This window comes from Schistocerca piceifrons, chromosome X, assembly GCF_021461385.2.
Source record: "Schistocerca piceifrons isolate TAMUIC-IGC-003096 chromosome X, iqSchPice1.1, whole genome shotgun sequence".
Lineage (NCBI taxonomy): Eukaryota > Metazoa > Arthropoda > Insecta > Orthoptera > Acrididae > Schistocerca > Schistocerca piceifrons.
The window spans coordinates 748,410,223-748,437,398 of record NC_060149.1 but is presented as its reverse complement, the minus strand read 5'-3'; the positions used below and the strand labels follow the sequence as shown (position 1 = coordinate 748,437,398).

General features: G+C 43.5%; 1 long non-coding RNA gene across 1 annotated transcript in view; it reads right to left on the bottom strand.

Annotated features, from left to right (window-relative positions):
* The window catches only part of LOC124721757, a 436,081-nt gene that overhangs the window by 360,610 nt on the left and 48,295 nt on the right, over positions 1-27,176 (bottom strand). The window lies entirely within an intron of this gene.

Below are 27,176 nucleotides of genomic sequence, written 5' to 3'. Positions count from 1 at the left end.
CAGTTTATCTGCGAGATTAGACATTATTATCATTTTATTTATATAGCTTCCTTTCGAAAGGGAGTTGTACCTTCTTGTACCTAATAGAGGTATGTTTGTGAGACTCTACACTGAACTACACTGCAGTTTAAACCTATTGCTATAGCGCATGCCTGTAGTAGTGACTACGAACAGTATAATCAGTAATCTTTGCTGGCCGGCCACTGTGGCCTGGCGGTTCTAGGCCCTTCAGTCCAGAACCGCGCTGCTGCTACGGTCGCAAGTTCCAATCCTGCCTCGGGCATGGATGTGTATGATGTCCTTAGGTTAGTTAGGTTTAAGTAGTTCTAAGTCTAGGGGACTGATGACCTCAGATGTTTGAACCATTTGATCTTTGCTGTCCGGTGTACAATTGAACAGCTTCCAGTAAACACAACATACTTGCTTTTTAGAAGACCTGTGTCATTACCTAAAGAAGCTATTTCTGAACTTTTCTGTCATGAGGTCATTACAGGACCAAAAACAGGTCCATAGCACATAGGCTTTAGGTTGTTAGTGCAGACATCATTGGGGCTGCGATGAGATCAGGTGCCTTTGATAATACACGCCATTGAATTACTCCGTATTATTCTTCCTAAATAGAGGTCTGAAAGACGAGGAGTAATGCATAATGGTCAGACTACAGTGAAGTAAGTTGTCATACATCATACATGACTGCTGAGGCACATGCTGTTGACCCTAGAGTGTCAGTCTGCTTATTCGCCAGATGCACTACGGATTAACGAAATCCGTGAGTCAAGTAAAAATTTACTGTTTACAGTGGATCCAATTATAGGATTTGCCTAAGATAGTCAATTAGATGGTGAAGTAGAAATACAGTATACATTAGACATGCGTAGTGGCAAGCTGAATTCTATCACGTGAAGCAATAGTCGATCGCGTCATTTTGGATTTTGGTCACGTTTATACACTCTAAGACAAAAAAAGACGCACTACAAAGTAATTACTCGAATGGGACGGAAATCGGTAGATTTCAGGAACTCAATAACACGTTGGCCCACCTCTGGCCCTTATGCAAGCAATTATTCGGCTTGGTATTGACTGGTAGACTGGGGGATATCATGCCAAATTCTGTACAATTGGAGTGTTAGATCGTAGAAATCCCGAGATGGTTTAAGGGCCCTGCCCATAATGCTCCAAAAGTTCTCAATTGGGGTGAAGTCCGGCGACTTCGCAGTCCAAGGTAGGATTTGGCAAGCACGAAGACAAACAGTAGAAACTCTCGCCGGGTGCAAGCGGGTATTATCTTGCTGAAACGCTAGCTCTGGACGGCTTGCCATGAAGGGCAACAAAACGGGGCGTATAATATTGTCAACATACCGCTCTGTTGTAAGGGTGCCGCGGATGACAAAGGAGTTCTGCTATGAAAAGAAATGGTACCCCCGACACGACTCCCAGCTGTCGGGCCGTATGGCGAGCGACAGCCAGGTTGGTATCCCACCGTTGTCTGAGGCGTCTCCAAACACGTCTTCGGGGTGGAATCTCATTGACTGTAGTAGAATTGTCCATAGTGCTGAGTCTCGCTTCGAACTGAGCCGGCGATGGCTAGCGAACCCAGGAGACATGTATATCCATATGGCCGTTATGGCTGTGATTGACTGTATAGCTTTATCCACTGTGTTGGTTCATCGCCAGATGATTGTAACTCGTATGGGCCTGTCTCCGATGTCGGTTCTACGTGGTTTGTTGTGGGTGGGACAGATGCTATGCATTCCACTGCGTAGAATTCCGGTCTCCAGGAACCACAAATGACTCAGGCTGAAAAGTGCATGTAAACTACTTGACATACTAAATGGTTATATGCAGTGTTCTCGGATGAGTGTCTGTTCAACCTCTCTTACAATGATAGGTGCATATCATTTAGACGTTACGGTAATGACAGCAGTCTATTAGCCTGCATCATGGAGCACAATAACGGACAAACGCCAAGTATGATTTCCGTGACACATTTGGGTATAAGATACTCTATCGCCTCCTTCGTATTGAAGATAATCTGAACAGCAATCGCTACATCTAGGAAGTTACGGCAACTGATGTACTTCCCCTCCTTCAGGCAACAACATGGGTCATATTTCAACAGGACAACGGCCGGCCACATGTGTCGAAAAATGCGTAAGTCTTCTTCGAAATCTGACTGGTATCGCCTCTCCCCTGCACTGCACAGTCACCTTGCATGTCACCCACAGAAAACATATTTTGGTTACAATACGGCGGCAACTTATCTCTCACAGTCACCCTGTGGCAACTGTAGTTGTTTTGTGAAATGGCATAGAAACAGAGTGATGGATATTCCACAGGGGTATATAAAGCCGCTCTTTGAGTCCATGCCAGCTATTAGAGGCCGTGATTGCTGTGGTGTCACCGCCAGACACCACACTTGCTAGGTGGTAGTTTAAATCGGCCGCGGTCCATGTAGTACATGTCGGACCCGCGTGTCGCCACTGTGATCGCAGACCTAGCGCCACCACCAAGGCAGGTCTCGTGATACGAGAGTGGACTCGCCCCAGTTGTACGAGAACCAAGCTACCGCCCAGTTGTACGCGAACCTAGCTATCGCCCAGTTGTACGAAGCCTTTCTCTCTCATTAGCCGAGAGACAGAATAGCCATCTAAGTTAATGGCTACGAACTAGCAAGGAGCCATTTGTATCAGTGCCTATAGCTTCGAGTATTCAAGAGAGATGTATTCCAAGGAATAAATAAAAGTTAAGTAAAAAGCATCTACATACTTTTCTTCGTATTCATTTATAAGTTCTCATGTTCCAGACTTCACGCCCGTCTGCTTATTGCCGTTCGTGCACTATCGGCCACAGCATTAGTCTAGCGTGCCTTTCTTTTGGCTACTACCGTGTGGCGTAACAGTCTTGTTACGTCACTACAATTGCAGCAAGTAGTAGCCAAACATCATACTGAAGTCTCAGAGATCCTGTACATAAATTAGTTGTACATCTTCATACATAAAGTTGTTTTAAGTTACATGCATCGTCCCATAAAGATTGAAATTTTTTTTCTTGGCGTCATTCCCGTGTAGATCAGAGAAGGAAGGGAATAATAACAAAATAAAGGATCACCTCCAGACGTTATGCGATATTTGCGTAGCTACACAACAGGGGTGGCCAAGAATTCGGTTCGCGAGCCGTGCCTTTGGCATGGGTACCATAGCGCTCAACCTCTCTGCCCATTTTTCCCACCACCAGGGCACGGAGTCTGGGCGCAAGGAAGATGGAGAAACTTCGAACCAATTTTAATGACCGTACAATCGCACTGCAAACGACTCGGTTTAATATTTCACATTTCGCAACGACATACATCAAAAACAAAATATGTTTTCAGCATTACTTAATTATTTTTGGGGCGCTGAAGACATAGTAGAATTTTTGTCTCGTAAAAACTGTCGGCATTCATACGGACGCAGTTTCATAGATTTTCGCACTCAGCGTGCCACTTTATCGTGACTTCTGCATCTACATCTACATCCATACTCCGCAAGCCACCTGACGGTGTGTGGCGGAGGGTACCCTGAGTAGCTCTATCGGTTCTCCCTTCTATTCCAGTCTCGTATTGTTAGTGGAAAGAAGGATTGTCGGTATACTAATCTCTCTGATTTTATCCTCATGGTCTCTTCGAGAGATATACGTAGGAGAGAGCAATATAGTGCTTGACTCTTCGCTGAAGGTACGTTCTCGAAATTTTAACAAAAGCCCGTACCGAGCTACTGAGCGTCTCTCCTGCAGAGTCTTCCACTGGAGTTTATCTATCACCTCCGTAACGCTTTCGCGATTACTAAATGATCCTGTAACGAAGCGCGCTACTCTCCGTTGGATCTTCTCTATCTCTTCTATCAACCCTATCTGGTACGGAACCCACACTGCTGAGCAGTATTCAAGCAGTGGGCGAACAAGCGTACTGTAACCTACTTCCTTTGTTTTCGGATTGCATTCCCTTAGGATTCTTCCAATGAATCTCAGTCTGGCATCTGCTTTACCAACGATCAACTTTATATGATCATTCCATTTTAGATCACTCCTAATGCGTACTCCCAGGTAATTTATGGAATTAACTGCTTCCAGTTGCTGTCCTGCTATTTTGTAGCTAAATGATAAGGGATCTATCTTTCTATGTATTCGCAGCACATTACACTTGTCTACATTGAGATTCAATTGTCATTCCCTGCACCATACGTCAATTCGCTGCAGATCCTCCTGCATTTCAGTACAATTTTCCATTGTTACAACCTCTCGATACACCACAGCATCATCTGCAAAAAGCCTCTTTATCAAAAGCTTCTTTAGGTTCATAATCGAGAAAGATCTTTCACAAATATGTTGATCGAAATATTGTAGCACTTTGCAACCTCATTATGGAGACGTGGAAATTCTACCCGAGGAAAGCAACGCAAACGTCCCGGGCAGTTTTAACGTAAAATGATTTGTCATTAAGACAATAATTACCCTGCAGATCAATCAGTTACACCTGCACATGCTCAGGGGCGCCTTCAGCTGAAATCGTAAACGGTCTCGAATAAAGCTCGAAAACAGTTATAAGAGTGGCAGTGTTCTCAAAACATTTAGGAAACTATCCTCGACATTCTTTCAAGGCCATAATTAATTCTTCAATCGTTGCGTTTTCTTCCGTGGCAGTGAGCTTGGGGAACTATACTGTGTTTTTCAAAATGCTTCCCTTCTCTAACGCAATTTGCTTTTTAAACACATCCCCATCAACCAGAAATAAGTTGTTTCTCACCTTGCATTGTTTTACTGTGGGCGTTAGTCCGCCCCGGTAGCTGAGTGGTCAGCGTGACAGACTGTCAATCCTAAGGGCCCGGGTTCGATTCCCGGCTGGGTCGGAAATTTTCTCCGCTCAGGGACTGGGTGTTGTGTTGTCCTAATCATCATCATTTCATCCCCATCGACGCGCAGGTCGCCGAAGTGGCGTCAAATTGAAAGACCTGCACCAGGCGAACGGTCTACCCGACGGGAGGCCATAGCCACACGACATTTCCATACTGTGGGCATTGTGCACCGAAGTGCGATTAAATTCGAGGTTCTAATTTATGTTCCCGCGCTCCTTTTTAATTCATTAATTCAACAATAGTGACTTTCAAATCGAAAAATCCTTCCAGGTGTGCCCCTTGACTTAATTAACGTAGTTTCCAGTAAGATATAAAATCTCCATACTCTTCGTTCAGTTCCATCGTAAACTGTTCGCAATTGATAGTGGAATAATGTGTTCGACTTTAGAAATTTCATTATTTATAGTACCAATTTCTTCACGTACTGCATGCCTGCAAATTTAGCACAGAGTGTGTCTTGATGTACAGAATAATGAACCTCATCTGTTGATCATTGCAATTTTTTGCTCTCTCATTCTCAACTACATCTTTATATTCTTTCTGCATGGTATTGTAATATCGTTTCATACCAAATTTGCAGCACCCGTCACTTATGCGACTGCATGATATGTATTGAGAATTCTCATCCTTGTCTTCTGCCATTCCCTATTCATTTTTAAAATCTCATGATGATAAATCGCCAGAGTGCCTCTTGTGATGCAAACAGCCATTGGACCTGTGAACGTACTTCACACCACGAACAAATACCGCCGGCCGCGGTGGTCTAGCGGTTCTAGGCGCGCAGTCCGGAACCGCGCGGCTGCTACGGTCGCAGGTTCGAATCCTGCCTCGGGCATGGATGTGTGTGATGTCCTTAGGTTAGTTAGGTTTAAGTAGTTCTAAGTTCTAGGGCACTGATGACCACAGTAGTTAAGTCCCATAGTGCTCAGAGCCATTTGAACCATTTGAACAAATACCGTAGGGTAAGCGTCTCTGACACCACGATTCTGCCCAACTGAAGAGATTAGTAGCCACCGGAAAACGACAGACCGCGTTGTTAAATGAAATGTCGCACTGTGTCGAGTACTCCTGGGAGGTACGAGCAAAGCCGAGACAGGCCGAGCCTTGGCCTCCACACCTGTCCCATGTGCAGTTTGGTATGAAGTTTGGCACGCCGTGGGCGGCTCTGCTCTACAGAGTGATAACGATGTCCCATTACCCGCTTTGCATTACAGTGATGTTAATTAACTGTTGTATCTTATTGTTTCAGGAACTGATACGCATCTAAATCATGGCTGACGAGTCCACATTATGAAGAACTGATCGCACTGAGTGCCTGGGCTTAGGGAAACCCTGCCCACCAAAACTAACGCTTTTACGGTTGGCTTAAAACAGAAGATCCACTCAGGACGACCCCTAACACTGCTGGAAATGTGTATGGGCGCTGTAGTGTTTGTCGAAAAAAAAAAAGGTCCATTCATAAGCGGTTACAGCAATTGACAGCTCCATACTCGACACTACAAACATATCAAGAGTGATTTGAAGTTAAAGGCATTTAAACCTTCATTTCGTAAACGAATTGGCTGATAAAGACATTCAAAAACGTCATCACGCTTGAGGGAGAATGCCCAATCTAGGGGGAAAGTGTTTTGCTCAGGAGAGCGTGCAATATATCGCATTGTAAAAGCGAGAAACATTTATTTCTGGGGTAAAGAAAACTCAGATTTTTATGAAGTACTTGAACACAACATACCCCATGTCATGATCTGGGCAGCAAAGTCTACAATACATTTGGTGGTTCCATACTTCTTTGACGGTGCTGTGAATCACATAACGTATCTCACCACGTAACGTGATTGGTTTACTCCACATCTAGAAAATCGGAGACTACCCGATCGTGTACATTTCCAGCAGGATGGAGCACTTGCCCATTATGCAACTGCCGTTGTAGAATATCTCAGTGCGTTATTTCCTGATAAATGCATTGGATGTGGTTCTGACTATTTGCCTGTACTTTTGGAGTGGCCAGCCTGAAGTCCTGAACTGTCATCTTGCGACAATGCATTATGGGAGTTGATTGAACAGATGGCTACTCCCGAACTTCAAGAGACAGCTGACGAACTTGAGGATGCTCTTCGACGTGAACTTACTGTCGTCATACCAGCAATATTCAGAAGAATTTCACAATGTACATGGAGGAGAATCATACTGCGTTATGGAAATGTGGTGTACACACATACACACAGAAACTCTGGAATAAATAATAAAGAATAGTTACACTATTGCAAAGTTGTCCTTTGCCATGACTCCGCATTAATACAATCCGACCAATCATGAATAATTGGACACGCAATAGGGGGTAATGGGGCTTTGCGGTCACTCTGTAGACAAATTGGTCACTCTCAGTAGTGCCTTGCACCATCACACTATGTGGCACTGCTCGGGAAGTGCGGAATAAAAACCAGAGCACTACCTCCAAGTCCGTTGATCAGGAAATGTGCGCCACTAGACAAGCCCCTTTCCCCTACCTTCGACTATCTTCAGCAAATATAGACCTTTGCGTTGGTTTATTTGTTATTTCTTTATTATCTAATTATTAAATGTTTACCTATTTGTTGTTGTATCTGCTCGTGGCGGGCAAGAATTCGTGCGTAATTGGCGAACAGTCTGCTCGGAGACCATCTTTTCATGCGCCACTCTGTATTAATCCAGTCTCGAAACATTTTGACTGACGGTGTCTATATTTTGTTGTTGATATTTTCCTCAAAATTTTATGTTCAGCAAGAATGCGTGTCTTGTTGTTTTATAAAGTACTTTGTTAAGTTGCTGTTCAACATTTTAGTAATGAACCATCTTAGACCTATTCCCTCCTTTTTTATTTATTTATTTTTTATTATTTTTAGAGTGTTTTTATTCTGCCTATGACATCGTCATTTCAAAGCATATGTCCTGGTTAGTGAGGCTTAGTTTAATATTTTACTGGTTATTTTATAACAACCCCCTTTTAGTACATTCATTCATCTATCATCCTTTATCAATAAGACCACTCCCCTTAGCATAACACTTCACAAGTGATGATCTACCCACCCACCCCCCTACTTTCTTCTCCCCCCCCCCTTCTCTTTTCCCAGCTGCATTACAGGGGTCAACTGGATACGTCTAGCTTTAGTCCCCTTATACAGTGGTAGTGTTCCTTGAAGCGGTTTCGCTTAGATACTCTTACTTGTTATGCATGCGTATTCACGCACATGTGCACCCCGTGCGGTTTGCACATTTTGTAGAGAGTCTGCTCTGTTTACCTGAGCCTGTAGGATTTCTATAAGGGATGTGACTTTAATTGCACACTTTCTACCCCCCCCCCCCCCCCCCGCACTCTCCCCCGACTCCTGTCTTCTCCCTCTCTTGAACTATTTAGTTAATATGCTGATTCTGTTAATAAATCGCACTAGAAAAGTCAGGCACGCTGCTCACTGAAGCTACAAAAATGGCTCTGAGCACTATGGGACTCAACTGCTGAGGTCATTAGTTCCCTAGAACTTAGAACTAGTTAAACCGAACTAACCTAAGGACATCACACACATCCATGCCCGAGGCAGGATTCTAACCTGCGACCGTAGCGGTCTCGCGGTTGCAGACTGACTGAAGCTACACTCACATAGGACGCGCAGGAGCGTCACCTGCCAAAGGCGACTTAAGGTTAGTGCCTCTACTCTACAGGCAGTCGGTGCATGTCACTAGCTCTGAACGTGACATATTTACGCTCTATGGGATCCGATGCCAGGTTTTATATTTAAATGTTGGTTTTACACAAATATTTCGGCCGGCCGCTGTGGCCGAGCGGTTCTAAGGGCTTCAATCCGGAACCGCGCTGCTGCTACAGTCGCAGGTTCGAATCCTGTCTCGGGCATCGATGTGTGTGATGTCCTTAGGTTAGCTAGCTTTACGTAGTTCTACGTCTAGGGGACTGAATACCTCAGATGTTAAGTCCCACAGTGCTTAGAGCCATTTGAACCATTTCAACAAATATTTCAGGTGCCAGCGTCAAGAATGCCTCACAAAACCCTGCAGTAGATGGCTACTACTTTTATGTAAAGTATTTTAAATAGTGATTAAGTTAATGGCATGTGCTAGACAGAGCCAACGGTTCCCAAGTTGGCTACAGATACTGTACGCTTCACTAATAAAGTTTATAAGCATTTCCTGTAATTATGTCTGTTGTAACGTTACTACGCAATGTCGTAATCTCGTTAATAGGTAAAGTATCTTCTGAGAAGACGGTATTAAAATCGTCGAAACCATGGGCAAGGTTTAATAAACCTCTATTTAGCAGTTGGTTGACTCCTACTTCTAATCCATTTCAATAGGTTCTTCAAGGAGAAAGAAGATAGATTACTGTACGACATCGAGATCGCTAAAGTGTAACAGCCAGGTTGGAGGAGACTGAGACGAGATTTTATTAACAGTACAAGATTGAAGTGCCTGTAGCCAGTCATTGGAAATTCAGACTAGAACACCTACTCGAGAATATGACCTCTAATATTCACGAATGCAACAAATACACTGCTGGACATTAAAATTGCTACACCAAGAAGAAATGCAGATGATAAACGTGTATTCATTGGAAAAATATATTATACTAGAACTGACATGTGATTACATTTTCACGCAATTTGGGTGCATAGATTCTGGGAAATCAGTACCCAGAGAAACCACCTCTGGCCGTAATAACGGCCTTGATACTCCTGGTTATTGAGTCAAACAGAGCTTGGAAGGCGTATACAGGTACAGCTGCCCATGCAGCTTCAACACGATACCACAGTTCATCAAGAGTAGTGACTGGCGTGTTGTGACGAGCCAGTTGCTCGGCCACCATTGACCAGGCGTTTTCAGTTGGTGAGAGGTCTGGAGAATGTGCTGGACAGGGCAGCAGTCGAACATTTTCTGTATCCAGAAAGGCCCGTACAGGACCTGTAACATGCGGTCGTGCATTATCCTGCTGAAATGTTGGGTTTCGCAGGGATCGAATCAAGGGTAGAACCACGGGTCGTAACACATCTGAAATGTAATGTCCACTGTCCAAAGTGCCGTGAATGCGAACAAGAGTTGACCGAGACGTGTAACCAATGACACCCCATACCATCACGCCGGGTGATACGCCAGTATGGCGATGACGAATACACGCTTCCAATGTGCGTTCACCGCGATGTCGCCAAACACGGATGCGACCATCATGATGCTGCAAACAGAACCTGGATTCATCCGAAAAAATTACGTTTTGCCATTCGTGCACCCAGGTTCGTCGTTGAGTAAACCATCGCAGGCGCTCCTGTCTGTGATGCAGCGTCAAGGGTAACCGCAGCCATGGTCTCCGAGCTGTTAGTGCATGCTGCTGCAAACGTCGTCGAACTGTTCGTGCAGATGGTTGTTGTCTTGCAAACGATACGTTACAGCCCTGCGGATAAGATGCCTGTCATCTCGACTGCCAGTGATACGAGGCCGTTGGGATCCAGCACGGTGTTCCGTATTACCCTCCTGAACCCATAGTCTGCTAATAGTCATTGGATCTCGATCAACGCGAGCAGAAATGTCGCGATACGATAAACCGCAATCGCGATATGCTACAATCCGACTTTTATCAAAGTCGGAAACGTGATGGTACGCATTTCTCCTCCTTACACGAGGCATCACAACAACGTTTCACCAGGCAACGCCGGTCAACTGCTGTTTGTGTATGAGAAGTCGGTTGGAAACTTTCCTCGTGTCAGCACGTTGTAGGTGTCGCCACCGGCGCCAACGTTGTGTGAATGCTCTGAAAAGCTAATCATTTGCATATCACAGCATCTTCTTCCTGTCGGTTAAATTTCGCGTCTGTAGCACGTCATCTTCATGTGTAGCAATTTTAATGGCCGGTAGTGTAAAAGGACCTTCCCAGAATAAGAGTTAAAAAAAGAGCGAAATTTGTCATACAGAGAGGGAGGAAAGAGTGGGTAATCTGGCAACATCGGCTGGAATAATGAAAGGGAGGAAACAGGTTGCCAAACCGCGAGGTCATCGGTCCCATCGGTTTAGGGAAGGATGGAGAACGAAGTCGGCCGTGTCCTTTCAAAGGAACCATTCCGGCATATGCCTGAAGCGATTTACAGAAATCACGGAAAATCTAAATTGGGACGGCCGGACGCGGGTTTGAACCGTCGTCGTCCCGAATGCGAGTTCAGTGTGATAACCTCGGAGGAGCGCGGCCGCTGGCGTCCCGTGTTGTGCGGCGAGCGGCAGCGGTAGCGCGAGCGTGTAAGAGCGCCTAGTTTAAGGCTCCATTAATACGGCATAACACGGGCCGTGGTCAGCGCTGTCTTTTTCGAGTCGCGGCCGCCATAACCGTGGCGGTAGAAGAGCTAGTGGCCATTTATTAAGCTTCGATAACAACCGCGTCACAAATTTGCGGGGAGCGGGCCGGGCTGCAGCCAGACCGCAGCCATAATCCGGCCTCCTGCTACAACACGGCGCGCGTGCTCGCCGGCAGTGCAGCGCGCCAACCGCGCTTCTTTCTCCACCTGCCGCCCGCTCCCTACCGGCCCCCACTTACACCCGACCTGCTCACATTAAACGACTCTGTTACTGCGCCGCTGGTCATTAAAACTGCAACTTCAGGCGGGATAATACGTAAAGACATTTGAGGTGCTCGGAACTAGATAATGGAAGCTACATTAAGTAAACTTTATAGGAGAGACGTACGAAGATTCAAAAAATTCCTTAAATCAGATGATGGAGATAAGTGGTGTGTTTACTGTATTATAAGGTACTACATACATTAAGATATTCTTCTCACACGAAATCGAACATTTTTAACTACTGCAAGTAGTGAAAAACGCGAGTAATGCAACACAATTTTTTCTCGTCCAGTTTCGGTTGAAAAGATGCATAATTTGTTTTGGGACATCGTGAAATATTTCCGCTTCAGCACCTATAGTTTCATGAAGTTCCGATAGATGGCAGCGCTCTACGTAGGCTTCCAACTGGTGTCTGCAACGGAATTGCCTTTCAAGCAGAGAGTTTGATTTGGCGGAAAACCAGAGCATCGCAGATACTCATAGGCGCTTCCAGATTGTCCACTGATACCTGGCACTGAACAAGTGAAAGCGCGGCGGGTCGTTGGCCGAGGCATTTGTCATCATCGTAACAAGTCGCGCAAACCTGTCTGATCTCCCGCCTGCCGGCCGGCTGAGCCAAGTTATGACTTGCAATGCTGAAACGTGCGGACACTCTCATTCGAGGTGATCGACGGATTACAATCAAGCACGTGACTGCTCTACTGGACGTCTCTGTGGGTAGTGCTGACACATTCGTCCATGAGTTGCGGTACTCAAAGATTTGTGCCCGCTGGAATCCTCGCTGCCTAATAGAAGACAATAAAGAGCAACGATGGAGCTTATGTGCTGTACTGCTTGCGCGTAACGAGGCTGATCGTGAAAATTTCTTGTCGGACATTGTTACAAGAGAGGAAACATGTGCTCCTCCTTTGAACCGGAAACAATGCGGCAGTCCATGGAGTGGCCCACACCAGCTCTCCTCGGAAGATAAAGTTCGATGCCACATCTCCAGCCAAAAACGTCATTTATTTATTTATTTTCCTAATTTTTTTTAAAACAAGTCCTACACCTTACAGCTTTCATTTGTCATCTGTTCCATAGTTTTTTGTTTTGTTTTTATCTGCAACATTTGACAAGGAGTATTTTTTTAAAAAAATAACAGTAATTTGAGGTTGAAATATAAATAAAATTTTTTGTTGTAAGAAGAATATAAAAAGGTGACAGGACAGAGGAGAGATTTTTTAGTACCATCATCGTTAGTGACTGTCGGTGAATACCTAGGAATGGTTTCTTCGTTTGACCGCCGGTCACAACAAAAAAATTCAGTTAGTAATAGAGAAACAGTATTTCAAATCCTATGCATTGACATCAGGTACTCATCCGTGTACAACATCGGGTGGTTTCTTGGCTGGATCCTTAACTAATATTTGACAGATATGTGCATTTTGGCACATTACGTCTGATTCATAATTACAGGTGTCTTATTTACTGTTACATCTTGTCTTTGTCTTCTTTCTTGTAAAGTTAACGGTTTATATGGAAACTCAGCACGTATATGATGGTGCGGAGTTGGAAACATACGCATAAGAAGATGTGAAATGGTTTAACCATAGTGTAATGAAGGAAATTAAATGCAAAATTAAAATCTCCAAATGTTCTCCGTTGAAATAATTTCAAGAATGAATGGCGTTGATTGTTAAACCCATAAAAAGATAGTTTCTACGAAAAAAATTAGATATCTATTTGAATTTTAAAATATACTTTCTTTGTTTTTGTCAGTTACTGGTTAGATAAAGTATTAGATGATTCTGATGTACATTTAAATTGTAAGTTAAAAACTGAACTGGATACTGTTAAAACTATACCAAACGAACATAAAGAAACAATTGTTTTCTGCGTGTGAATTTATATGCATAAATTAACAAAAAACGTTGTACAAGTATAACTGTTTCTTATTCTTTAACCTATAAGAATCATAAAAGGTCTCCTATTTATGATGCTCTGTATTAGTCTTTTGCATGGTGATCGTGCATAGTAGCCAAAAGTGGGTAGTTGGGTGACCTAGAAAAGTAGGTGAAACTAGGTATTTGAAAGCTCAACAACCCAGGTTTGCTACCTACTTGAAAGTTATGTATCTCTTGATATGAAAATATTATAGTACTGATAATACCTTCTTTTAACATGGCACAATTTTACACAATTCAGGTAAAGGTTACTTATTTTTAGATTTGGATTGCTGTAGTATTGGCAATGTTTTCTCTAACATGGCGCTGTTATATGCAATTTATTTAAGATTATATATTTTTTACTAATACTTGTCGCTCGGTCTAACTATGGCAGATGCATTCTGCCTGACTGTTCATCAGTTTTTTTTTTTCGTCTCCCGCCAACACGATGTCACAGAAACAGAAATATGGCTTGTGACATCATGATTAAGATAACAGTGATGAGGGGTGGAGATACCAATAGTAAGAGGGGGCGTGGCTTGTGACGGTATGCATTCCAGATCAATGAGCACATATGATGTCACTGGGGATCAAGATCAGTCTAACTACAGCAAAGAATTGGTAGCTACACTACTATTAACGTTATTTTTTTCATGAGATCGATTTTTTAATTCCTCATTATGTATGATTTGTTTCACTGTTGTACAAACATCCATACATATTACTAAATTAAAGTCCCCCCCCCCCCCCCCCCCCCCCCACCGCGTTTTTCTGTCCGTATGTGAAGGATTTCAGTTACTACTGAAGGGTTATTGATACGGTTTCCACTAACAGATAGACTGAGTAACGTGGAAGGTTTGTGTGTATAATGTATTACCGCTACGCTAGACATGTCGTCCGACCATACATACCTAGTACTACCCATGCGTAGCCAGTGTGGGTCACAAGTTGTAAAATGAATGTGAGTACTGCATGTGTCATAAACGAAATATTAATCCAAATGCTTAAAAACAATTTCGTAAAATCTGTACAGCAGACACACTGGCAACGTAAGGGACTTCGTATTGGATCGGGTCACTGAAACTGTGTGAGTGGTTTCGAGTATATGAGTTCTTTGACAGCAACAGGCCGTAAAAGAGAGGTAGTGTAGCCGAGAGGATGTAGGAACGCAAGTACGAGTAGTTCTAACGCTGCGAATATTAGTGCAGCTATTTCTTCTGTTTGCGAGAGATACTTCAAGTCAGTTACACAGGATATATAAAAGTATGTTTCAGAAACTTCTAGGATTTATTCTTGACATCGAAACACCCAAAAAGTTCATATGATCGTGATTCCGAAAATCCTACGCTAGGGAGATATGAAAGGAATTGTCTGTAGCAATCCTTGGTTGTGTAATTTACCTCTAATCTGCAAAAATTTACTCACCGTCTTGTTTACAGTCGGTAGGGCATTTGTTTTGTTTTGTCTGATTCTCGTGCGTTCTGTTTTCGAGGAACTTCCATCAATCACATCATAACGATGTATTTAATGTCTGAAATTACTGCTATGCACTACGTGCGGGGCCTATCAGCGTCTGTGTTATACGGTGTACTATGCAGCCGCTACGATCTACGGCTATGCGAAATAAAAGATATTCGAAATTGCGAATATGATTAGACTTCAGTTGCAAAATTTATTGGTGACATATGAAAATTTGTGCCAGACTGCAACTCGAACCCGTATTTAACAAAGAAATTCGCCCAACAGCTCTGCACTTGAGAAGTTACTTTATTTTGTTTTTGCTACCAGTTTCAAAAAAATGGTTCAAATGGCTCTGAGCACTATGGGACTCAACTGCTGAGGTCATTAGCCCCCTAGAACTTAGAACTAGTTAAACCTAACTAACCTAAGGACATCACAAACATCCATGCCCGAGGCAGGATTCGAACCTGCGACCGTAGCGGTCTTGCGGTTCCAGACTGCAGCGCCTTTAACCGCACGGCCACTTCGGCCCTACCAGTTTCGATAATTCATTATGCCGTCTTCAGGTCCTATATGCACCACTCAGAAATAATCGCTATTGGCAAATTGAGGCTATGTGTTTCTGGATGTCGTAAATTCTCAAGTGCTTCCTTCGAAGACTTGATTACAACTTGAGTTAAACAGACTTGAGTTGCAATCAAGTATTCGAAGGGAGCACTTGAGAATACACGACATCCAGAAACATACGGTACCAGTATCCCAATCGATTTTTTGAGAGATGCCTGAAGATGGTGCAATGAAATGCCGAAACTGGCAGCAAAAATAAAATAAAATAAAATAACTTATCGATTGACGGCTATTTGGCGAATTTCTTTGTTAAATATTTGACCAGCCGCTATCCCGTGTCCATAATGGATCAACAGAGATCGAACGCGTATTTCCTGCTTTATGTGAGTGATCGCTTAAACCACTTCGGCTATCTGCGCACGCCTCCCAGACCGACCCAAATCCCCACATGTCATCATATGTCCACGTCCTGCACTCGCACAGTGACTGTGATTCCCATGCAGGAAGAGAATTATTATTGTCGTGGTCTACCTAGACATGTAATATTATTTTGCAGTATCTGTGTTATACAGTGTACTGTGTAATGTCCTTCAGAGAGCCAAAGTGGTTAAGGTGATTGCTCGCATAAAGCAGGAAATCTGGGTTCGATTCCCGCTCCGCCACAAATTTCATATGTCACCAATAAATTGTGCGGCTGAAGTCTAATCGTATTTGCAATTGTGACTACACTTCCTCTATTTATGTTGCATGTTACCCTTGGAGTCGGTTACCTTATGCAAGAACGTATATATTGCTCCACCAACGTTTGTGAGAGACAGACTCATTTGAGGAGAAAGTGGCAGATGGAAGGAGACAACGCGGTGTACAAACGCCTGAGTTTGAGGAACGGTTTCTTCGTACTGTGAATGAAACTCCATCCACTAGTACAAGGAGAACTGCGAGGAGGGCAGATGTTAATCACATGACGATCTGCAGCATTCTGCGTGAAAAGCTTCTGTATCCGTATCATCTTCAGCGGATGGGAGGATTAAATGAGGCAGACTTTCAGTCACAATTAATTATCCGTCAACGCATATCGGAGAAGTGTGCTGTGTTTCTGGAGTTCTTAGCATGTGGCTTATTCACTGATGAGGCTGTATTTTCACTTGACGCCATCTTCAGTCATCGTAACAGTCACGTCAGGGCTTATAAAACACCCATGAAGTTGCGACAAGACATACATCAATAGAGGTTCAGCTTCAGCGTTTTGGACGGAATCATTCCTAATCGTTTCATTGGCCTCTACTTGTTTCTGCAGCGCCTTGCTGGGCAAACGTATCTGCAGTTTGTCAAACATGAGTTACCACATTTTACTTAACGAAATGCCTCAAGACATCATCCAACGAAATTGGTTTATACACGATTATGCTCCACACGTATGGTACGTCAACATCTCGATAACCCGTCTCCGAACACGTGGGCGGTCGAGGCGGATTCATTGCGTAGTCTGACCGACCGCCAGATTTGAATCTAATGGATTTTTTCCCTTTGGGGACATTTAAAATTCTTGGTGTATTCAGTTCCCCTACCCAATATCGATGTTAAACATCGAACACATCGGGAGTTTTCCACAACACATGGCAAAGTGTGGGAGGCAGACTCAGGGGATGCAAGGAAGCCGGAGGAAGTCACTTAGAGCAATTTCTGTAAACGTAATTGTGACATTTTTGTGCCACGAATAGTAAATCCTTTCATGCATGTATATTTGTTTGGTAATTGTGTGGTTGCAGGTTCGAATCCTGCCTCGGGCATGGGTGTGTGTGATGTCCTTAGGTTAGTTAGGTTTAAGTAGTTCTAAGTTCTAGGGGACTGATGACCTCAGAAGTTAAGTCCCATAGTGCTCAGAGCCATTTTTTTGGTAATTGTGTACCCATTTTGTGCCATGAATTTTCTTACCGCCGTAATGAAGAACTTTCGCACCCATATTCATATGAACTTTTTCTATAGTTTTTAACCATTTATAAATCCCTAATGTTTCTTACACATGTTTTTACGTGATCTGTAATGATGCTTCAAGAAATATGAAGGAAAGAGTACTGTTTGACCTCATTAAGTTGAAGGAGTGCCGACATCTGGAAACGAGGTCTAAAAATTTGAAGTTACGGAACATCGTTGAGGAAGAGCTGCTACTTCGCACTTGCAGCATCCAAAACAGTAAGATCGGACCAGTTCGAACCGTTAGCTTTGTAAAAGCTTTGGCAGTGTTTTATGTGATTTGCACAGTATGACTTTTGTGTAAACTTTAATTATAATTTCATATTATCATTATCACACGTCATTACCACAAGTCATTACTAGCATGAATCTTGCAGTGGTGAGGTGGTTTGCGTGCCCAAACGATACAGATAGCCCTACCGCAGGTGCAACCTATGAAAGGTTATCTGTTAAGAGAGTCAGACAACGTTCGGCTCCTGAAGAGGGGCAGTAGCCTTTCCAGTTGCTGCACGGGCAACAGTCCGGATGATTGAGTGACCTAGCCTTTATAACATCAGCCAACATGGCCTTGTTGCGTTGGTACTGCGAACGGCTGAATGCAAGGGGATACTATAGCCGTTATTTTTCCAGACAGCGTGCTGTTCTACAGCATGGCTAAATGATGATGGCATCCTCTTGGGAAAAATATTCAGGAGGTGACATAGACCCCCATTCCGATATCCAGACTAGAATTGTTCCGGAGAATGTCGTCATCAGAAAAAACAAAACACATTCTTAAGGGTCCGAGCATGGAATTTGTGATCCTTTAATCGGGTAAGTAGGTTAGAAAATTTAAAAAGGGACGTGGACAAGTTGAAGTTAGATATAGTGGGAATTAGTGAAGTTGGGTCGTAGGAGGAACAGGTGGTGGTGGTGGTGGTTAGTGTTTAACGTCCCGTCGACAACGAGGTCATTAGAGACGGAGCGCAAGCTCGGGTTAGGGAAGGATTGGGAAGGAAATCGGCCGTGCCCTTTCAAAGGAACCATCCCGGCATTTGCCTGAAAAGATTTAGGGAAATCACGGAAAACCTAAATCAGGATGGCCGGAGACGGGATTGAACCGTCGTCCTCCCGAATGCGAGTCCAGTGTGCTAACCACTGCGCCACCTCGCTCGGTAGGAGGAACAGGACTTCTGGTCAGGTGAGTACGGGGTTATAAATAGAAAACGAAATAGTGGTAATGCAGAAGTAGGCCAGATAGTGAATAAGAAAATATAAGGGTCAAAAGTTCCCGTTCGAAGGCCGTTCAGTCCAGCATCCATATGTCAATCAGGCAAAATCACCGTGAGCATTAAGGCAACCATCCCACCGACGTACCAGGTTGAAGATACCTGTTTGATAATGTTGTGGGTAGAGCCAACCAAAGATTGCGATTCATTGGCAGAACACTTAGAAGGTGCAACAGGTCCGCTAAAGAGACTGCTTACACCACATTTGTCCGCCCTATTCTGGAGTATTGCTGTGCGGTGTGGGATCCACATCAGATGGGACTGACGGATGACACCAAAAAAGTACAAAGAAGAGCAGCTCGTTTTGTATTATCGCGAAGTAGGGGAGATAGTGCCACAGACATGATACGTGAATTCGAGTGGCTATCATTAAAACAAAGGCATTTTTCGTTGCGACGGGATCTCCTCATGAAATTTCAATCACAAATTTTGTCCTCCGATAGCGAAAACATTCGGTTGGTACCCACCTACATAGGGAGAAATGATCATCACGATAAAATAAGAGAAATCAGGGTTCGCGCAGAAAAATAGAAGCGCTCGTTTTTCCCGCGCGCCATTCGAGAGTGGAACGGTAGAGAGACAGCTTGAAGGTGGTTCAGTGAACCCTCTGCCAGGCACTTTATTGTGAATAGCAGAGTAATCACGTAGATGTAGATGTAGATAAAACACTGTCTTGCTGCACGAAGAATGAATATGGACTGGAGTATAGGACTGAAAAGGAAGCCCTCTGCTAGAACTTTGTTCAGAGCATAATTTAATTATCAGACACACCTGGTTTTAGAATCGTGAAAGAAGGTTGCATACATGGAAAAGACCTGAAGACACCATAAGGTTCCAGAATGATTGTATAATGGTAAGATAGATATTACGGAACCAAGTTTTAAGCTGTAAGACATTTCGAGAGGCAGATGTGACCTCTGACAACAAATTCTTGGATATGAACCACAGATTAAAACTGAAGAAATTGCAAAAAATTAGGGAATTAAGAAGATAGGACCTGAATAAGTTAAAAATAACCAGACGTTGTTAAGGGCTTCAGAGGGACCATTAGTCAACGATTAACCGCAGCTGGGGAAAGGAATGCCGTAGAAGAGGGATGGATAGCGTTGGGCGATGAAATATCGACGGTAGCAGAGGATCAAATACACGAAAACGCAACGACTAATAGAACTGCTCGGATATCGCAGGAAATATGGATTTAATTCATAACAAGAAAAAATTAAAAATGCAGCAAATGAAGCACGCGAAAGGGAATAGAAACGTCTAAAATAAGTGATTAACAGGAAGTGCAAAATGGCTAAGCTGGAATGGCTAGAGGACGAATATAAATACGTAGAAGCATATATAACCAGGGGAAAAACAGAGCCCACCTATAAAAGAATTAAAGAGGCCCATAGATAAAACAGAAGCAGTTGTATGAATATCATGAACTCTGACGGAAAATCAGTATTAAGAAAAGAAGGGAAAGTTGAAAGGTGGAAGGAGTATATAAAGGATCTGCACAAGGGAAAGGAATTTGAAGACAGTATTATAGAAATGAAAGAGGACTTAAATGAAGATGAAGTAACGGATATGATACTGCGAGAAGAATCTGACAGATTACTAAAATACGTAAGTCGAAACAAAGCAACTGGAGTAGACGATACTCGGTCAGAATCATTGATATCCTTGGGAGAGCCAGCGATGACAAACCCAGAAGTGCAAGATGTATGAGATAGGCGTAATACCCTCACATTTCAAGAAGAATGTAATAATTCCAACTCCAAACAAAGCTATGGCTGACAGTTGTGAATATTACCGAACTATCAGTTTAATAAACTGTAGTTGCAAAATATTAACAGGAAATCACCTACAGAACACAAAGGATCAATTTTGGAAACCACGTGATTGTGTCCGATTGCGACTCGGAAATTTGAAATTTGGCTCAAATCTGCCTACAATCTTCCTCTGTAACGGTACAAAAGCGTGGCGCTGTGTGACGTCAGCAGTGTGCTCGACGTCGCTTCAAACAGCAAGGTGTCGACACATGCGAAAAAAAGGTTGGAGCTCCGAAGTTCATGTGACGTGTAAGCTGGGTAAGTGATGACACATTGGCACTAAATTTCACCGCATTTCTGCCCAACGCCACCGTGGACCTGTTACACAATGATAAGATCGTCTTACCCCTCTTACTCACAATTCAAGTCGTCTTTTGACGCCTCTGCGATGGAGGTCAGAAACACGGCGCCAAACGTTGAAATCTGGCCAGGTTATAGTTGGAAGGAAGGGTATACGTCACTGTGAAGTTCATCATCCGGGAGGGGGAGGCACTGGAAATTGCCCTGATGAAGGAGATGGAGGGTGTGGAGGTGGAGAGGGATACAGCAATAGAGGCGTGGCAACGGACGGTGGAGAGGAAGGAGGAAACCAGGGGGTGGGGGGAATCAAGCCTGCAGACAGTGTAAAGGATGCGGAGGTGTGGAAGGAAAAGGAGGAGGTGGGGGAAGGGGATGAGTTCATACAGGGTCTGTGTGAGGGAAGGAAGGTGGATACGGAAGGCAAGGTGGAGCACATGGCATTTGAGGATTTGGAGGGCCTAGTAAAAGTGGGTGGGTGTGGAGATCCAGGCAACGCTGGTATAACAGAGGATAGGATGCATGAGGGATTTGTGGGCGTGGAGAATGGTGCAAGGATGCAATCCCCATGTCCGGCCAGAAAGGAGTTTCAGGAGGTGGAGGCGGGAATGGGCATTCTGCTGGATGGTCAGGACGTGAGGGGTCCAGGTTCAAAATGGTTCAAATGGCTCTGAGCACTATGGGACTTAACTTCTGAGGTCATCGGTCCCCTAGAACTTAGAACTACTTAAACCTAACTAACCTAAGGACATCACACACATCCATGCCCGAGGCAGGATTCGAACCTGCGACCGTAGAGGTCGCGTGGTTCCAGACTGTAGCGCCTAGAACCGCTCGGCCACTCCGGCTGGCGAGGGGCCAGGTGAGGTAATGGTCGAGGGTGAGGCCAAGGTATCTCAGGGTGGGGATGAGCTGGATGGGACGACCATAAAGGGTGAGGTAGGAAAAATGGAGACGGAAGGAGCGGTGTTGCGGCCTGTGATGATTGCCTCGGTAACGATATTTGTGACCATTTATCTAATATAACTGGCCAATTTTTAAATGTAGTTGTAATTCATAACAATGTAGCAACACTGTACTTCTATGTATCTTTATTTACAATGGTATAAATCGGGTTTTTACACACACACACTGGGAAGATGGCTCGTCATGCCATGTAATTTAAATATTGGCATCTTCTACCCCCTTCAAAGACGATGTAAACAGCTTGTATAATAAAGAGTCCCACCACCTGTTCCCATGACATACCACAAATCACATGGTGCAAACTGGGATGCCTTTATGATGGTCTCTGACGATCGTTTCACTTATGTTTACGTCAGTGGCTGTTTAGACACAGTGTAGCGAAATTTAAAACCTGTGATTTGGTCATCTCTTTTATCACACAGGCATATCAAGTGAAGAAATCGTCCTAATTAGCAGTAAATTAGCCTATTTCACACATGTTCTCGCTTTTACTTTTGACAACATTGGTTTACATGACTGAAGATACATATGTTGGCGATGGTTTGTGCTCTACTCAAAGTTAACGATTTTTGATACGTAAGTATGAGAACAAATCATCCAGCCCGTACATTAATTTAATTGTTTGCCCTGCTGTTTTTCTGATACTTGTACTATTATTGTGCGTTAATCTGTTGAGTTGTAACATTTGATAATGGCCTAAAGTCGAAATCTAGACTGCGGAATAAAACCTGTTGTACAATCGCATCGCGGTTATATCTTTCAAATGGTTTTATATGAATGTGGCTCCACACCAAAGTAAAATCATTAATAGAGACCAAGATTCAGTCCCAGAGAGACATTAATTTACGAGTGATTAAAGGGGGAATGTGCTGACTTCAAAAAAATTCAGTGAGTGGTGGGAACGTTTCAATCGTTCATGTCACCGGGCCCAGGTGATATCTTTCCTGCTCTACTGCAACAAGCAGGTGATAATTTAGTTAGACTCCTGTGGAGACTGTTTGGGATTAGCTTTGCGGCAGGAACCATTTCTAACGCTTGGAGGACAGTGAGGGTTGTTTCCTTGCCGAAGCTAGGGAGACTTAATCATACTACCTATCTTTTAAATACATTAGAAAAACTGGATAATGTGTACTTTAAGGAAAGGAGGCTAACAGGTTTCTCTCCATGTAAAACCACGCGCATAGCAACCAGGTAAATCACGTGAAACAACACTTTACCAAATTCATAGGAAAGTGGATAAAGCATTATACTTTCAGGAAACAGCTCTCTGCACCTTCCTGGATATGGAGGAGGCTTTTATTAATACGACCTTCGAATCCATGGTTAGAGCTGTACAAGAACATGGCAATGACAATCATTAATAGGTGCAAGTGAATTACGGCCCTGTTGAGAAGAAGAAAGGTAGAATCCACCTTGATGAATGAAAAAATAGTAATCAACATCACCACAGGGCATCCGCAAGGAGCGTTTTAGTTCTGTGGAACCTAGTGGTGAATGAACCTACTGAAGAGCTAAATACTAGAAGCTACTTTTGCCAAGCGTACGCAGACGACTTAGTCATAGTAATCCTACGCAAATTTGTTAGTACTGTTACAACAATGCCACAATGTGCAAAACTGATGCAGGAAATGGGATCTACGAGTTAGGACCAAGTAAACTCTTGAAGTACCATTCACGAGAAGGCATATAAAGCAGATGGGGAAAGCAACAGGGTAAAACGGCTGTGGGTCCCTAGTCACTCAGAAATTAATGACAGTGAGCAAGCTTATAGGGTGGCCAGGACAGGTGAGACGGCTCTATAGAATACCGGACTATTATCCAAAAACAAAACCAAGACAAGTTAATTATGGCAAAACCATGTTTTAAGGTAAGTTCTGTAATCCTGGGCTTGAACAGGAGAAAGAATAAGGTAGGACTAATAACAAGCAATGGGAACTTTAAAAAACACCTACACACGATGATCATATCGAAAGAAGCCACCTAACTGTAGGCTGTGTGGTGAGAGTTCCAATGCAAAGCGTTGGAGATCAAAAGACACAGAAAATTCGGATCATCAACGCCTGAAGAAATTGTGTCTAATAAAGAACTAGTAAAGGGTCTTCTACTACTTTTCAAAGGTACTGGTTGGCCTTACTAGATTCACATGGAGTGAAACCGCACAATAAACTACACTGATGAGCCAAAACATTATGATCGCCTGCTAAATAGCTTGTTTGTCCAACTTTGGAATGAAATACATCACTGATTCTGCTTATCACGGATCCGACAGTTTGTTGCTATGTTTGTGGAGGTATGTGGTATTAGAAGTACACGCACATGCCACGTAATTCGTGTAGATGATGGGCCTCTGATTTGCGTAAGCAGTGATGGTGTCCAATAGCGTCCCACATGGATTCCATAGGATTTACCTCAGGCGAATTTGGTCGCTGGCTAGGTCAAGATGTGAACACGTAGGGAGCTCATGTTCAACAATGTACGATTAACGGTGTGCGCTAAAACACTTGTGCGTGCATCAGCATTGTGCTCTTTCAACAGAGTTGCCACAGATCACCATCTATCCTACTTTACAGACAACACAAGCATCCGAACCCGACGTTCTGTGAAGAGTTGTGGACGTCCAATCATTTAGCGCCTAGAGGTAGTTGCACTGTCCTTCTACCGCTTTCCGTAGATTCTCACGATAGTAACACGTGAACATTAGACCACCTTCGTCGTTTTCGAGGCACTCGTTCACAGACTCTGCGAAATAATAATCTTCCCTTTGTCAGAGTCGCTTTTCTCAATAGATATCCCCATTTGCAGCCCATATCTTCGTTAGGGTCATCCACCGTCTGTGTCTGCTCCGCTTACATACTATTGCTACCGCGTCATGTGTTCACATCGCCACCAGGAGACATCCAACATCGCGATGGGCAGTGGTCATAATGTTCTGGCTGTTCAGTGTATGTTTCATTGTGGGGAGTAGTGGGCTGTGACCGCTGTTGTTTTACTTTTCCTGTTCAAATCAAATTAATAGCGAATACCGAGCGAAGTGAGGACGTTTATAAGTTACTAATGTCCAAAAATATAAACCTTGAGACCATAAAAACAGGCTATGTTTAGAGCATAGCTCTTTACGGGTGTGAAAGTTGTCAGTGGGGAAGACAGAAAAGAAATTATGAGAAGCATTTGAAGTGTAGTGAAACAGGTGACTGTTTAAGATCAGATGGATTGATCGAGTCGGGATTGAAGCTGTCTGGCAAAGATTCAACGAGAAAAAACCTCAAGTTAAAAAAGTCTAACTACTTCTAGAGGTAGAATGGTTAGGCACATATTACGACATGAGTTGTCGCTAAAAACTGTAGTCGAAGAGATGGTGGGAGGAAGGAATTGCAGGGATCGACCTAAGTACGGCTATACACTATCCATTAAAAAACTTTCGAGACTGATTTTATTCGTGGGGTAAAGGCGATGTCAGCGCAGTAGGTACGACAGCTTCGACTATCAACTATAAACAGCGGATGTGCATTCGACCTGTCAGTTGTGGGTAGGCAGTGTTACATAGTGGACATACAGTCGTACTGTTCAAACGGTTCAAATGGCACTATGGGACTTAACATCTGCGGTCCTTCGCCCCCTACACTTAGGACTAATTAAACCTAACTAACCTAAGGACATCACACACATCCATTCCCGAGGCAGGATTCGAACCTGCGACCGTAGCAGCAGCGCGGTTCCGGACTGAAGCGCCTAGAACCGCCGCCCACAGCGGCCGGCCGGCCATAGTGTGTCACTGTTTTTGTGTCACAAATCGCAGTTGAGCATCGAACTTAACATCTATAAACCAAGTGTTCAAGACATTCTCTAGAATGTTTTGAAGAAGACAAAAGCGTGTGCAAAATTTGCTGTGTACACCTTGGCTCCCAAACAAACACGACTCGTGGATGCATGTCGCAACTTTATTGAAACGCAAAACGTGGACAGTTCTGTTCTGGAGAAAAATAATCACAGGTGACGAGACCTGGTGCTGCCAATACGAACCTACCACAAAACGACAAAGTGCAGAAATTCATACGAAGGATCAACACTTTTTTACTGCGTAACCGACACTCGAGTCATTGCGACTCGCGAATTGAACAACATCCAAAAGAAGGACTTTTCTGGCAGTTTCGCAAGGTTGTATGAGCGTTTCGTGTATTGTCCTTAAGTTTATGTGTGTGTGTGTGTGTGTGTGTGTGTGTGTGTGTGTGTGTGTGTGTGTGTGTGTGTCTGTGTGTGTGTGTGTGTGTGTGTGAGTGTGCGTATGTGTGTGTGTGAGGGGGGGACTGGGGGGGGGGGGGGGTTGACTGTGTAGAACACCTTACGCATTAAACCCGTCATCTTAACGTTTCTCTATTTTTTTATTAATCCATTCTCTAAACATTTTGGACTGACATTGTATAACACAGATCTCGGATGAGTTGTGATGCAGCAGTTATGTCAAAATGAAGATTATAGCTGGCAAGCGACAGAAATGAAGAAGTGCATCAAACCATCCTTAGGGTTGATGACCGACACAACATTACGTTTCTAGTCCTCCGCAGTCCACGTTTTGTCTTTCGTACGCTGTGCAACACAGAACATTTTCTCCGGTAATGATGGGTTTGGGCATCACATATGTGTTGAATTTGTGAAGCTCTCATCGAGTCTTTTTCTTCTGGACACAAGCTGTTCGCGATGGTACTTTAGCTCTGCTGTCATTTGCGCTGCGATAATTGGACGGCTCTTTGCGACAATCGTCTTATGTACCTTGCGAACCTTCTCAGTGAGGAGTGATTTTCGACCATTATTTCTCTTAAATGAAGCTGTTTTCCCTTGAACTGTGCTGGCCGCCATAACCTTTACACTCTGGTACACCGATTAACCACGCAGTCCTTGTAATTGATGAGGTAGTGAAACGAGCGGCCATTCGCCCTTTTTACAGTCTATAAAGCTTTCAGTCTCTGTACTTGTGTTGCACTGAAGTTCAGAATATTATTAATACAATTATACACAGTAAAAATAACATTATGGTAACAAAAGACTGCCAAAATAACTGTTCGTTCAGGAGCGGAACTCTTCTCAGTAATAGTACTTGCCTCTCCCTGTAGTTTGTGCGGCATATTACGAAAGTTATCTGGTCTACATTCAGAAGCAGATAACTAACAATCAGTCATTACAGCTTAAGAAAGTAGTATATCGCTATCCGTAAAAACAGGGAGCTTTGGAAAATACAGATCAGAGTATAAGGTAACAGTCGTCTTCGGCAGTTAACTCTCTTATGCTTTGAGAGAAGTCAAAGAAAATTATAAATTGATTTGGTGACTGTCATGAACTGTTAAAAGCGTAAGAAAGTATCTTTCACATGTGTAAATATAAAGGCAATGCAGTATGCTAAAAATTATCTTAAAGATTATCAAACAGTTAA